Source organism: Mytilus trossulus, chromosome 1, assembly GCF_036588685.1.
Source record: "Mytilus trossulus isolate FHL-02 chromosome 1, PNRI_Mtr1.1.1.hap1, whole genome shotgun sequence".
NCBI classification, from domain to species: Eukaryota; Metazoa; Mollusca; class Bivalvia; order Mytilida; family Mytilidae; genus Mytilus; species Mytilus trossulus.
In genome coordinates, this window is record NC_086373.1 from 35030274 (window position 1) to 35043994 (window position 13721).

Here is a 13721-nt window from a genome sequence, read left to right on the forward strand (position 1 = left end):
AAATATGCATGAAATACTTACAACTGGAAATACGCAAGTTAATTTATACAGCAAATGTTAAACTATTTCGCTCTAAATATGCATAGAGTTTTTCAACTGGACAATACGCTATCAACAGTCTAGAAAGTGAATTTATACAGTACAAATTAAATTTGCAATTACGGTAACCCCTTATAACCGGCATTGATCACATAACATTCATATCAATAAAAAGAATCTATAAAACAAATGCATGAAATATTTGGCACTGGACGTTATGTCTCTTGATCGTGTGTCTTTAGTAATGCTGGAAACCTTAAATCTATATAAAAATAAAAAAAATAAAACCTGATAACCAGTTTAAGATTTGATGAGTTTTTGAAATACACACACATTCAGATGGAGAACTATTAACAAAAGTAAAAAAAAAATGCTGCTTAACGCCCGCCAGGCAATATTCGGATTAATATAAAAATCATCATCGGAGTTTTATAAGTACAAAATAATTTACAAAGTCACCGATTAGTTCAGCTCTATAATTATGAGTAGGTTCGCTCTCAATGAGTTTGAAATACTTGCAACTGAACAATAAGCAATTTCAGTCAAAATTTAATAAACAATTACAGATTAGATTTTGAATTATGATATTCATTAAAAACCTACATTAAATTAACTAATAAAAGATAATAAATGAAAACTTTGTCACCTGTGTCCCCATCATAAAATTGCCGTAAACGTTACCTGAGATTTTATTTAGGAGATACATGTATTAACGTTAAAAGACACGAGACGTTCTGGCGTTAAATATTAGACACGTTTTGTCGAATAACATTTATCGGCCACGTTTGGGGGTTATGAATTCGGACACGTCTGGGGAATATTGTACATTTCAGACACGTTTAGGGGTAAAAGACACGTTTGGGGGAATCGGACACGTTTGGGGGGAAGGACACGTTTGGGAGTGTTACATATATAATAATAATAAGATCAACCATTCATTTAGTATCAGATGTGTAAATAGCGCGATTCGTATCTAAAATCTACTTATCCATTGTATGTTGGATGTGTACGGATTGAGTGTTTAGTCTTAGAGGCATGATTTTTTTTATTAGTTGTTAGTGGCTTTGAACTAGCTGTGAGATAACTGCGAGTACTCTCAGGTCTGTTCGTTGTGTCTTTTTGTGTCGGGATGTATAAGTTCCCGACCACGTCCACTTGTATTTTTTGTCTATCTGATGAATTAAGCCTTTTTCAACTGATTTTTATAGTTCGTTCTTATGTTGTACTGTTATACCACTGTCCCAGGTTAGGGGAGGGTAGGGGTCCCGCTAACATGTTTAACTCCGCCATATTAGTTATGTATGTGCCTGTTCCAAGTCAGGAGCCTGTAATTCAGTGGTTGTCGTTTGTTTATGTGTAACATATTTGTTTTCGTTAATTTTTTTTACTTAAATAAGGCCGTTAGTTTTCTCGTTTGAATTGTTTTACATTGTCTTATCGGGGCCTTTTATAGCTGACTATGCGGTATGGGCTTTGCTCATTGTTGAAGACCGTACGGTGACCTATAGTTGTTATGTTTGTGACATTTTGGTCTTTTGTGGATAGTTTTCTCATTGGCAATCATACCACATCTTTTTTTTTTTTATATTATGAATTTTGTGCTGTGTGCATTTCTAATGGGGGTGTGTCTAGCATTTTGAATCGGATGCAAGCAAATTTTTTTCATTTTGTTAGCTTTTGTATATATCTGAACTTAATTATGTACATGTAATGTTAATAGTTATCAAAGGTACCATGATTATAAATGTGTACGCCAGACGCGTGCCTCGTCCACACAAGACCCACCAGTGACGCTCATATCAAATATTTGTAAAGTCAAACGAGTACAAAGTCGAAGTAAACCAATTATTTTTGGTTGTATTTATTGAATTAATTGCTAACAGCCATACGCCATACATGGCGTACATAGAATAATTAATGAATCTCACTTGATCTTGGCTCTTAAATGAAATTCTTTATTTACTAATTTCTTAACTATGCTGTTTTGCCTCTTCGTTCTTTCAATAATGGATACTACATTACAGAAGCAGTTAGAGCTGTTGTTTATCTTGAATAGCACATATAAGTTGAGTGTGAGCGTCAGTTGAATAAGTATCGTTAAAACAAAAGAGATGACTGTAATCTTCCTTATACAAATTATTCATTTACAAATAGCAAGATTCCAGCATCTCCTGTAGTTGGAGTATATACCTCAACATTGATAAAGGGTTGCAGCTTACCATGAACCTAAAATGAATAAAATGCTCTTAAAATTAAAGTGGTACTGGCTCAAACATGATTTTAAAGATCTCAAGGTTTGAAGATACAATAATAAAATTTTGTATTTTCACGAAACGTGCGTTTTGTCTACATAAGACTCATCGGATACGGTCAAAGCAAAAAAAAGTTTAAAAGGCCAAATAAAGTACAAAACTGAAGAGCATTGAGGACCAAAAAAATCATAAAAGCTTTGCAAACTACAGCTAAGGTAATATATTCCTGAGGTTAAAAAAAAACTTAGTATTTCAAAACAAAATCAAAGTTTCATAAACAGTTAATTTATTATTATTACCATATCAATGTTATTCATGTCAACACAGAAGTACTGACTACTGGGCTGGTGAAACCATCGGGGAATAAAAACTCCACCAGTAATGGCATACACTTAGTTGTTCTAAATAAACTCATCTTAGATGCCAGGATTAAAAAAAATATTTGCAACAAAATATTGAGGGTTTTTTTTTTGTTTAACTTCAGGGTTTTTACTTGTCATGTCTTGGAATTTCTGCAAGATTGTCAGAATCCTCTGGTTTAATCCAATTTTGCACATTAACCCCCCCCCCTTTTTTTTAAAGGACTTTCAAATATAATTATAAGCCATCTGTCAAAGTCTTGTGAAATCTTTGGGTTTTTTTTAATAGTTTTATAGAACTTAAACTTGTTAATGATAAAGCTCTGAAATATCAAGAGAGAACATTTTCCCGCCAAAATTGCAATGGCTAATATCTCGAAAACAAGCACACGGACCTATATATTTTTTTTATTAATCCCCTAACAATTTATAATAATGTTATGAACAACTTGTTATTATATGAAACTGAGTATCGAACTTCCTTTACATCCGGTGTCAAATTGAATGCATAATCAGGTCGAGAACATACTAGTGTGATATGAATTCTAGTATAAACCGTCCATTGCATTAGACAGATGTGCTTTTTAAGTTAGATTTTAACGTGCTACTTTACATGGTTTCAATCCAAAGGAATATATGTCAACCTACCCTCACACATTTTTTTACTACGAGTCGAAAAGTCTTTGCTTTAGTCTAACTCCTGCATACTGTGTGCTTAGTGGAAAATCTATAAAAACCAATGTGCAAGCATTTGTTTTTTTACCCGGTCGGGGATCGAATACACGACCTCCTGATCTCGAGGCGATCATGACACCAAGGTGGTTTAATAACTTGAATTTTCGTTCTTCCTTGACAATCAATGAAACTAATATTGCTGAAAGATGTAAGAAAGGAGTAAAAATCATCGATGTGTGATCAACAATCAAGGATAAAGTTGTCAAAAAGTTAGAAATATGATGTGCAATTTTATTTTTTCAATGGTTAGATTTTAAAAATCTATTTATATATATCACATTGATTAACTGGGTTATTTTTTACAAAGTATCTAACGAATTAGTATATCAGTATCAGTGTATATAAAGTGCGAATCCAGCTAGTTCATTTTCACTGTTACATGCGGGTATGTATATTGTAGAATAAAGGATCATGGGAAAACTGTATTTGTTTAAGTTTTGAAAATACCAAATTAATTGATTTGAAGGAAAGTTTTTACATATTTTCATTGTCTATATTATGTACAAACACAGCATTAAGGTTCAAATAAGTGTTATAAAAGCAACATAATGTCACAGTGGAAATTATACCAAATTAACGTAATGGCTTATATACCAGACAGTGACTTTAGTACCACTTTAATACTGTAAAGATACATTTATTTCAACATATACAAATCTTTCAACAAATTCGGAAACAATTACATTCATTCATACTCTAAATATAAAACCACAAACTACAATGAAACAAGGACTGACGGACTAATGAATTCGACAATGCACTTTTAAAATTACGCCATGAATTAATATCGCCAATAAAACAATTTCTAGCTGTAATTCAGTAATTTGAACTTTACCATAAAACTATATAAAAAGTACGGAAAAGCAGATTATAATAAAACTATCATAATATTTCCATTTAACTTTTAATGAATGAAACTCTCATCGAGAAACTAAATAATATTTTCCAAATAACAAAATTAACTAACCTGTAAATATTGCTTTAGCTTTGAAGCGTCAGCTTTGAAAGGCTGCTATTCATTTAATGAAATCCCAAATCTTTATATAAAAATAAGGCGTACACATATTTTCCCGCGCTCGTGCAATAATATTTTATTTTATTTAAATCGTTCAGGTGTGAAGTGACGTGTATATGAAATTGTGCAGTGACGTATATTAGAAATGTCGTCAGTCTCAGTCAATCGTCATAATGAGTATGATGAAACAACAAATGGAATGAATGAATAAATGAAATAAATGAACTGATGAATAACCATTTAATATACACATAAATACGACGGTGACATATTCCCCCACCAAAAAAAAAAAATTCATCCCTGAATTATCGTAGCATATATGTCGGCAATTCAACATACAAAATATTCATAAATTCCGCTCATTTTTATCAATCGTGGCTCCCATATGACGTGCCCATGAGGCACTCAATGCCTGAGTAGGATGTACTCCATCGACTAACATAGAATAAATATAACGAATTTTACTTTTACACCTTTTATGAACAAAAGCGTGTAAAAAGGGGGTTACAACACCATTTCCTAAATTCCTTTGTACAATCATGATATGTATTTACTGCATATAAAATTGAATTCAATCTCTCCTGCATTCTCTCGTAATCAGACTCATATTTAAGGCGGACAGTTTTTCCAACTGATCTCCTATGATTATTCCATTTCTGGAAACTCATTGTTGTTATAGTTGCGAAAACAACTTTACATCCTATATTTTTCATACGTTTCTCAACATCTGACATAGTTTCTTTTATAAGTGCAACGTGATCCTTATCTGTATAAAGATATGATTCTTCATATTTCTCGTTCTTGATACGCACCAAAGAACATATATCTGGAATCCCGGCAACAAAATATACTATCTTAGGATGAACGACATTATGAAGTCGCTTTTCAGCCAAACTACACAACCTATCATAAGTACCACCAGGGATAATGTTAACCTGCTTACAATCTACCTGACTCATGCTACTACCACGACTTGACGCAAAAATATAAGAACTACTATACATACCTGTAATGTAAAACAAAATTTCTATATACTAACACTGTTAAAATATCAAACTTTCCGTTCGACCTCTCAATATGTTCAGGTGGCCACCGCCTCTCTGTGCATATCAAGAATATCGAGTCAGAAAATTCAAAGAAAACAGTAATATATAGACATGTAAAAACAAAAAAATAAATAAAATAAGTATTTTCCCTAAAAATACACATAATCACCATAGCGATCTGGCATCCTAGATTGTCTAGACGTGCGACGTAAAACCGGCTCGTTGAACTGTTCCACAGATACATGTGTTCTTTCTGGAACGCTTCTTACCTCGTTGGAAATATCTGAATTCTGAGTAGTTAATGAGGATTGCTCCTGCGTTAATCTACTACTAGTATTAAGTGTCTCATCAATATGTCTACTAGAGAGACCCGAATGTGTTTCCGATGTCAAACTAGCATTACCTGTACCATTACTCAAATTTAGCATATCTGAGCTTTGAGTTTGATTCCCTTGGGATCCCGAAACTATTGAACTCAATGGACTAAACTCTTCAGCCGAAGGATTTAGTGAACTACTTGTTATGTCCTTGTACCGACCTGGTTGAACAAAGGGCATTAGAGCATAATCAGAATCAGAATCGGACTCATACGAAGACTCATGAACACTTCCTGTACTTTCAGTATCTTTTACAGATTCTACAATCTGTATCTCTTCGTCGACTCTATTGGTTTCACTTGTGCACTTACTGTTTCTTTCTTTCTTATTATGAGGTACCAATTCCTCGGTTGGTAAAGAATAAATAGGTAACAGTAGATTCCTATGTACTGTCTTTGTTTTCGTCTTACCTTTACCATACTCGGGTTTTATCACATAAACGGGGATATTTGTATCTGGTTTAGATACTACAACGAAGGGCTCTCTGTTCCAACGGTTTGCTAGCTTTTGTCTACCTTTTATATGTATGTTCTTGAGAAGAACTCAGTCTCCCTTCTTCAAGACTGAATTTCTCACCTTTAAATCATACCTGGTTTTATGTCTCCTACTAGCTTTCTCGGCAACTTTTGCCGCTGTCTTGTAAGCATACTGCAATCTCTTTTCTAACTGACTAGCATACGATTCATGACTCTTACCTTGAGATACGTCTCTATCAACACCTAGAAAAGCGTCGATCGGGAGACGGGGATGCCACCCAAACATTAAAAAATGAGGGCTGTTTTCAATTACTCTCGTGCTTTGTAGCATTATAGGCATGTACTAAAGGTGGGACGTAACTCTTCCAATCTGACATCTGTTCGTCGTTCAAGGTTCCAAGCATGCTTAAAAGTGTGGAGTTAAACCTTTCGCACTGCCCGTTTCCACTTGGGTGAGCTGGAGTTGTCCTTGATTTCTTTATACCGGCAATTTTACAAAGCTCACTTATGACTCTGGACTCAAAGTTTCTGCCTTGGTCGCTATGTATACGTGCGGGAAAAGAATAATGTTGAATGAAGAACTTCCACAGGCATCTAGCCGTAGTCTGTGCCGTCTGATTCCGTGTAGGAATTGCTTGAGCATACCTTGTAAAGTGATCAGTTATCACCAGTATATTTTCATAACCACCCTTAGATTGTTCTAAGCAGAGAAAATCTATGCAAATCATCTCCAATGGTTGACTGGTCTCTATACTCACTAGTTCAGCGAATATATTACTCTTTGTTTTCCTTAGTATACAGTTTGGACAATTCGCCACCTTACCTTCTACGTCTTTATTCATTCCAGGCCAATAAAATCTGGAGTTGACAAGATATAGAGTACGGTCTCTACCTTGGTGACCAGCATCGTCATGTAAACCTCTCAAAGCAATATCCCTGTAAGCAGCTGGTAAAATAAGCTGATATATAGTCTCATCGTTAAGTTTACTTACCCTATACAGAACTTCTTTCTTAATGACTAATTTATCCCAGTCGTAAAGTAACTTGCGTGTACCTAAAGGTTGCTTACCAATTTCTCTCTTCGTAGGTTTATGTCCTGCTCTTTTTAAATCAAGTGCCCTCGCTATATCTTCGTCTTTCTTCTGTTCTACAACCCAAGAAATGTCTGAAAAGGCCTCTAGCTCGGGGTCATCCTTGTCGATTATACCTTCCAGAGTTTGAGACATACAAATGCTCTCAGCGGGTGTACAGCTGGATGAAACTAAAATAGCCTCGCATATAGCTTTAACAGCATCGCTAAATAATTCCTGATGGTCATAATCAATCCTCGACAAACTGCCGGCATCAACGTTCGACTTACCACTCCTATATACCAAACTAAAATCATAATCGGCCAATTCTGCTATCCATCTCTGAGAAGTAGCATCTAATTTGGCCTTACCCAAGACATAAGTAAGCGGATTATTATCCGTGCGGACTTCAAACTTATTTCCATATAGATAGTCTCGAAATTTATCAGTAACCGCCCACTTCAAAGTGAGAAACTCTCGTTTATGGGCCGGATACAACTTCTCTGCAGCACGTAGCGCTCTACTAGCATATGCTATAACCCTTTCGATACCATTCTGACGTTGATAAAGTATGGCGCCTAATCCATCACCACTGGCGTCTATATTCAAAATGAATGGTAGACTATAATCGGCGAAAGCAAGAATAGGGGGACTAGTCAATACCTCTATCAGCTTTTCTCTGGCAGCTTGCTGTTCATCGCCCCATTTCCACTTCGTTGGCTTGGGTTTGTACTTTTTCTTAGATGTCTGCTTCTTGTTCGTTTGGTGTCCTACCAGAAGATCATTTAGTGGTCTTACTATCTTAGCATAATCTCGTACGAACTTCCTGTAATAGGATGTGAATCCTAAAAATCGTCTGAGACCTCTGACATTCTTTATTTCTGGCCAGTTTCGTACCGCTTTTACCTTTTCTTGGTCTGTTTAAATCCCCTCTTCAGAGACAATAAAACCTAGGTATTTTATTTCTTTCCTAAAAAATTCGCACTTACTTCCTTTTAGTTTTAGGCCATGCTTCTTTAGCTTACTGAATACAGACTCTAGTCTTGTCATAAAAATTATGTTCTTCAGCAGTCTTAGAAAAAATCACTATATCATCCAGATATATTAAGCATTCTCTCAGGTGTAACTCACCCATGCATCTCTCCATGAGACGTTGAAATGTGGCACAAGCATTGGTTAAACCAAAAGCTAGCCTGTTACACTCATAAAACCCTAAAGGACCGAGACTAAATGCAGTCTTATAACGGTCAGACTCTTTAAGGTTACACTGCCAATAGGCCGACCTAAGGTCAATTTTACTAAAATACTTACTTCCGGTCAGACAATCTAGTGTCTCATCTATGCGTGGAAGACTTTGGGCGTCACGAATAGTCTTCTTGTTAAGTTTCCTAAAATCAAGACAGAATCGAAGACTTCCGTCTGGTTTCCTTACTAATACAACATTGGAAGAGTAGGGACTAGAAGATTCTCTAATAGCCCCCGCTTCCAACATTTCCTTCAAATGTTCACGAACCTCTTCGTACAATGACGGTGGTATGCGTCGATACGGTTCCTTAAAAGGAATGTTGTCCGTTAACTTAATCTCATGTTCCACCAATGTGGTGAACCCTAGATCCGTTGGTCCTGTAGAAAAGATCGATTTCCACTTAGTTAACAAACCTTTTAATTGTCCTTTTGTATTGTCAGGTAAATCCTCTCTGACATTAATACCAAGTTCTTTAAGACTCTCCTTACCTTCTTTAATTATCTCACCATCTGACAATGTCTGTTCACCAAAACCATCACGTACGACAGTAATTCCACTTAAATCACAAAGGACAGTTTTAGGTTTGATAACAACAGGCTTTGCTGTTATATTACAAATCCTAACTGGTACCCTCTGTTTACCGTTACCTTTGACTGATACTACTCTGGGACAGACAACTACCTGATCTGACAACTCACTCAAAATAGAGCGGTTCTCCGTTACTAAAGTCTCAGTATTTACATCACCTTTTAGCTTCACTATTCCAGATATGGTCATTACTGATGAAGGAAACAGTTTAAACGGGCGTCTATTGGAAGAACGCACCACTCCTAAACTATTATCCTGTATAGACGAAAAGGCAACATCCCACTGTTTTGGTATCGAAATATCATCATCAAGACAGTGTACTAACTCCATACCTAACCGTAAAATGTTTGTACCAACAATTACTGGTACTTTATCTGTATAATCAGACCTAGGTACAACCAACATAGGCACATAGAAAGACTCACCTGGAAGAAAAGGTATCTGAACCTCGACCTCAACATAACCAATATAGGGCAGTTTCGAACCGCCAGCAACACTGACTGATAACTCAAAATCATCCAAATCTTTAACCTCGGGGACAGGTTTCATTAACTTCAAAACATGATCAGAAACTGTTGAAATCATCGAACCACTATCAATCAAAGCTTTACATTTCATCGAATTAACCTGTATAATTGACTGATTCTCCATACCTACCATTCTATCTAACAATGATTTAGTCTTACTTAAGTCTGATTTAAAATTAGGGCTACACTTACTCTCTAAGTCTCTAGTCTGCCCTGCGACAGAGACTAGTCGAAGTTTAAATTCTGATTATGATTCTGAAACTTATTATCTGTTCCTGACTGTCCTCTGTTACCTCCTCTGTAATTATAACGGCCCCTTCCGTTATCTCTATAATTATTATTATATCTACCTCTCTGTGTACCTCTATTATTCCAATAATTACCTGAACCTTGTGGTTTATTGTTTTGTTTATTTTGTTGATCATCACCTTGAGACTCTTTAACTTTCTTCAACTCACCTTCGAAATTATCTAGCCTTTTATTAAATGCATCTAACTTCTGTATAAGAACATTCATATCTGATACAGCAGTAACTGGTTGATGTATGACAGTAGCTGTAGGCTTAGAAGCACTCGAAATTTGAAGCTCTAGTTCAACTGCTCTTACCTCTTTTCTTAATTCATCAAAGTTTTTGATAGTGTCATATTTGTATCTAGTAGCATTTTTCAATGTAGAATCCCTGATACCTGACCAAAACTTTGTTCTCAGCATATCATCTCTAACTTCTAAAGTTAATTTACCCTTATCGTATGCTTTCTGTAATATACCTTCTAATTTCATACCGTAATCGGCCACTGATTGACCCTCATCCTGCTTCTCAGTATAAAATGACTGTAAAAGTGTCTCATTTGAATAGACATTTCCGTAAATACCTTCTAATTTTTCTAGAATATTATGTGGAGTAGCAGACTCAGGAAGTGTAAGCAGGGTATTACGGGCTTGATTTTTTAAAGAATTTCTCATACACTGTACTATGATTAACTCCGGGTACAAGTTTTCTCGGAGTAAGCATTTTACTTCAAATTTCCACACGTCAAATGAAGCCTCACTCTTTGCATCCCCAGAGAAAACCGGTAACCGTGGTCTTTGGTACGTTGGTGTATTACCAGTAATGTCATGAGTGTGATTTCCCAAGTTAAAACTAACTTTCGGTTTCACCTGCTCATTTATACCCGAAAAATCGTGATAGTATTTTCTAAAAGGGGGAGGGGGTGGTGGTCTAGACGGAAGCTTATCAGTAGTCGGCTTCGGAGTACTAGTGGTATACCCTGTTTGCATACTTCCTTCTTTCTTAACCAACGGTTTAGCATAAGATATCAAGTCATACTCCTCATTAGTAAGTACTTTATATTTACCATGTTTAGACAAAAATGCTATCATTTTTGCAATATCGGTCTCCGACATATTAGGTTCGTGACCTTTAACATTACCCTCAACTACGGAACCAGATGCGTTTCCTTCAGCCATAGTCAAAACAGAGTACTCAAAATACCAAACGGGACACAATACAAAACGTAAACAGACACATACAAAAGACAACAAAAATAATGAAAATGATGATGATGATGAAAATGTCAACTTACCGTCAAATGAACTAATGTGCATGTGAAATCTGACAGTGTAAGGACCAGGTGTTCATGCAATAGTGCACACAAAAATTCAAACTGAAAAATATAAGTAATAAGATAAACTATGACATCTTAAATACATATATATATATATATCAATAATACTAAACAATATAAAGAATATATAATACAATGTACTTATAATAATCAAATATTTCCATTAAATAATGTTAACTGTTTTGATTGCTATTCTTTATTTAAATTTCAGCTCCAATCTAATAAAATACTGTCTGGGTTCAATACACTATTGTTTACTTCGTTGATACCAGTCGAATTGTAAACACACAACGTTGTGTACTATAAAGCTACTCAACTGGAACGTTATCGACACCAACACAATATTATGAATATTTAAATGAATGAATCTATTTCCTTTTGTTATCGGTGTAAAATTAAACATTCACCAAACTAATTTAATTCTTTGGTTTGCGCAAAATATGAATATTTTCTAAACATGCATTACCAATATGCCTTTACATTTTTTCAATCCAACTCCGGGATTTGTTTAAAACTTTTTCACTATATACCTCAACAGCGCTGTATATTTTTGGATTATCGTGTCGCCAAGTAGATATCTAGATGAACTGTTATCCAAATAAATGCAAGTACGGACAGATTCTCCGACAACTCTTAACTAACAAAAAACGTGGCACCAACTAGGTCATCTCTCTCTCTGAAGGCTCCATTTGTCACAGTGGAAATTATACCAAATTAACGTAATGGCTTATATACCAGACAGTGACTTTAGTACCACTTTTATTACTGTAAAGATACATTTATTTCAACATATACAAATCTTTCAACAAATTCGGAAACAATTACATTCATTCATACTCTAAATATAAAACCACAAACTACAATGAAACAAGGACTGACGGACTAATGAATTCGACAATGCACTTTTAAAATTACGCCATGAATTAATATCGCCAATAAAACAATTTCTAGCTGTAATTCAGTAATTTGAACTTTACCATAAAACTATATAAAAAGTACGGAAAAGCCGTAAAGCAGATTATAATAAAACTATCATAATATTTCCATTTAACTTTTAATGAATGAAACTCTATCGAGAAACTAAATAATATTTTCCAAATAACAAAATTAACTAACCTGTAAATATTGCTTTAGCTTTGAAGCGTCAGCTTTGAAAGGCTGCTATTCATTTAATGAAATCCTAAATCTTTATATAAAAATAAGGCGTACACATATTTTCCGCGCTCGTGCAATAATATTTTATTTTATTTAAATCGTTCAGGTGTGAAGTGACGTGTATGTGAAATTGTGCAGTGACGTATATTAGAAATGTCGTCAGTCTCAGTCAATCGTCATAATGAGTATGATGAAACAACAAATGGAATGAATGAATAAATGAAATAAATGAACTGATGAATAACCATTTAATATACACATAAATACGACGGTGACAATAATATAGCATATCGATTATTGAAAGCGATCCATTTTAACTATAGATGCGATGAATTGTCACTGTTAGTGCAGTCATTTCTGATGTGGAATTTTCGAAGATGCGAGGAATTTTTATTGTAGAATCATGTGATAAATGCACTTAAAACAAATGAAAAAACTTAGTTGATGACTTTAGAATTTATGATAAATGTATTTTCAAATTGAAATACAAACTCTCATTCATTCCTTATCAAACATATAGCTTTTCACACTTGTAACAAAAACGCTTCTCAAAATGTCATATTGTATTCTTCAAATTACGTTTTTCCTTGATTTAAAAAAAAATTAAAAGATATTTCTGTATTTTTTTTAAGTCAAAAGATTAATATGGCCGAGTTTAAACTAGTGCAGTCTGTGTAAAATAGAGACGATTAAATTTAAGGACGTTATCTTCCACGCAATACATACACTTGCGAACAGAGAAATATGCATCTTGAAACGCAATGGTGACAGAAAAGCTTATAAAAGATTAAGTTTCCCAGTTGTACCCTAAACTTCTTCAATTTCCATATTCTGAAAAAGACAGTTTTTGGTAGAATAAATGTTTTTGACTCGATTGTTGCTTGCATGATTTTTACTGTATAAAGTGAAACGGTATGTGACATAAATTATCCACAGTCATTAAAACATGAAATGTAAGGTGTGTGGGCGAACTTTTTTGTTTGCATTGGTACGTGACGTAGAGCACCCTTGATACAAAAATAAATGATCCGTAATGCACAGCTCGATACAAGAGGAGGATTTAGGGGGGACATGGTGTTGTCCCCTTTTGGGGAAAACATTTGGTTACTTCTATATGGAATCACTGGACGGGCCGGTCCCCCTCTTAGGCAGTTATTGGGCCCTATTGAAAAATTCTAGATCTGAGAGTGGATACTACTGCAGAGGTCAAA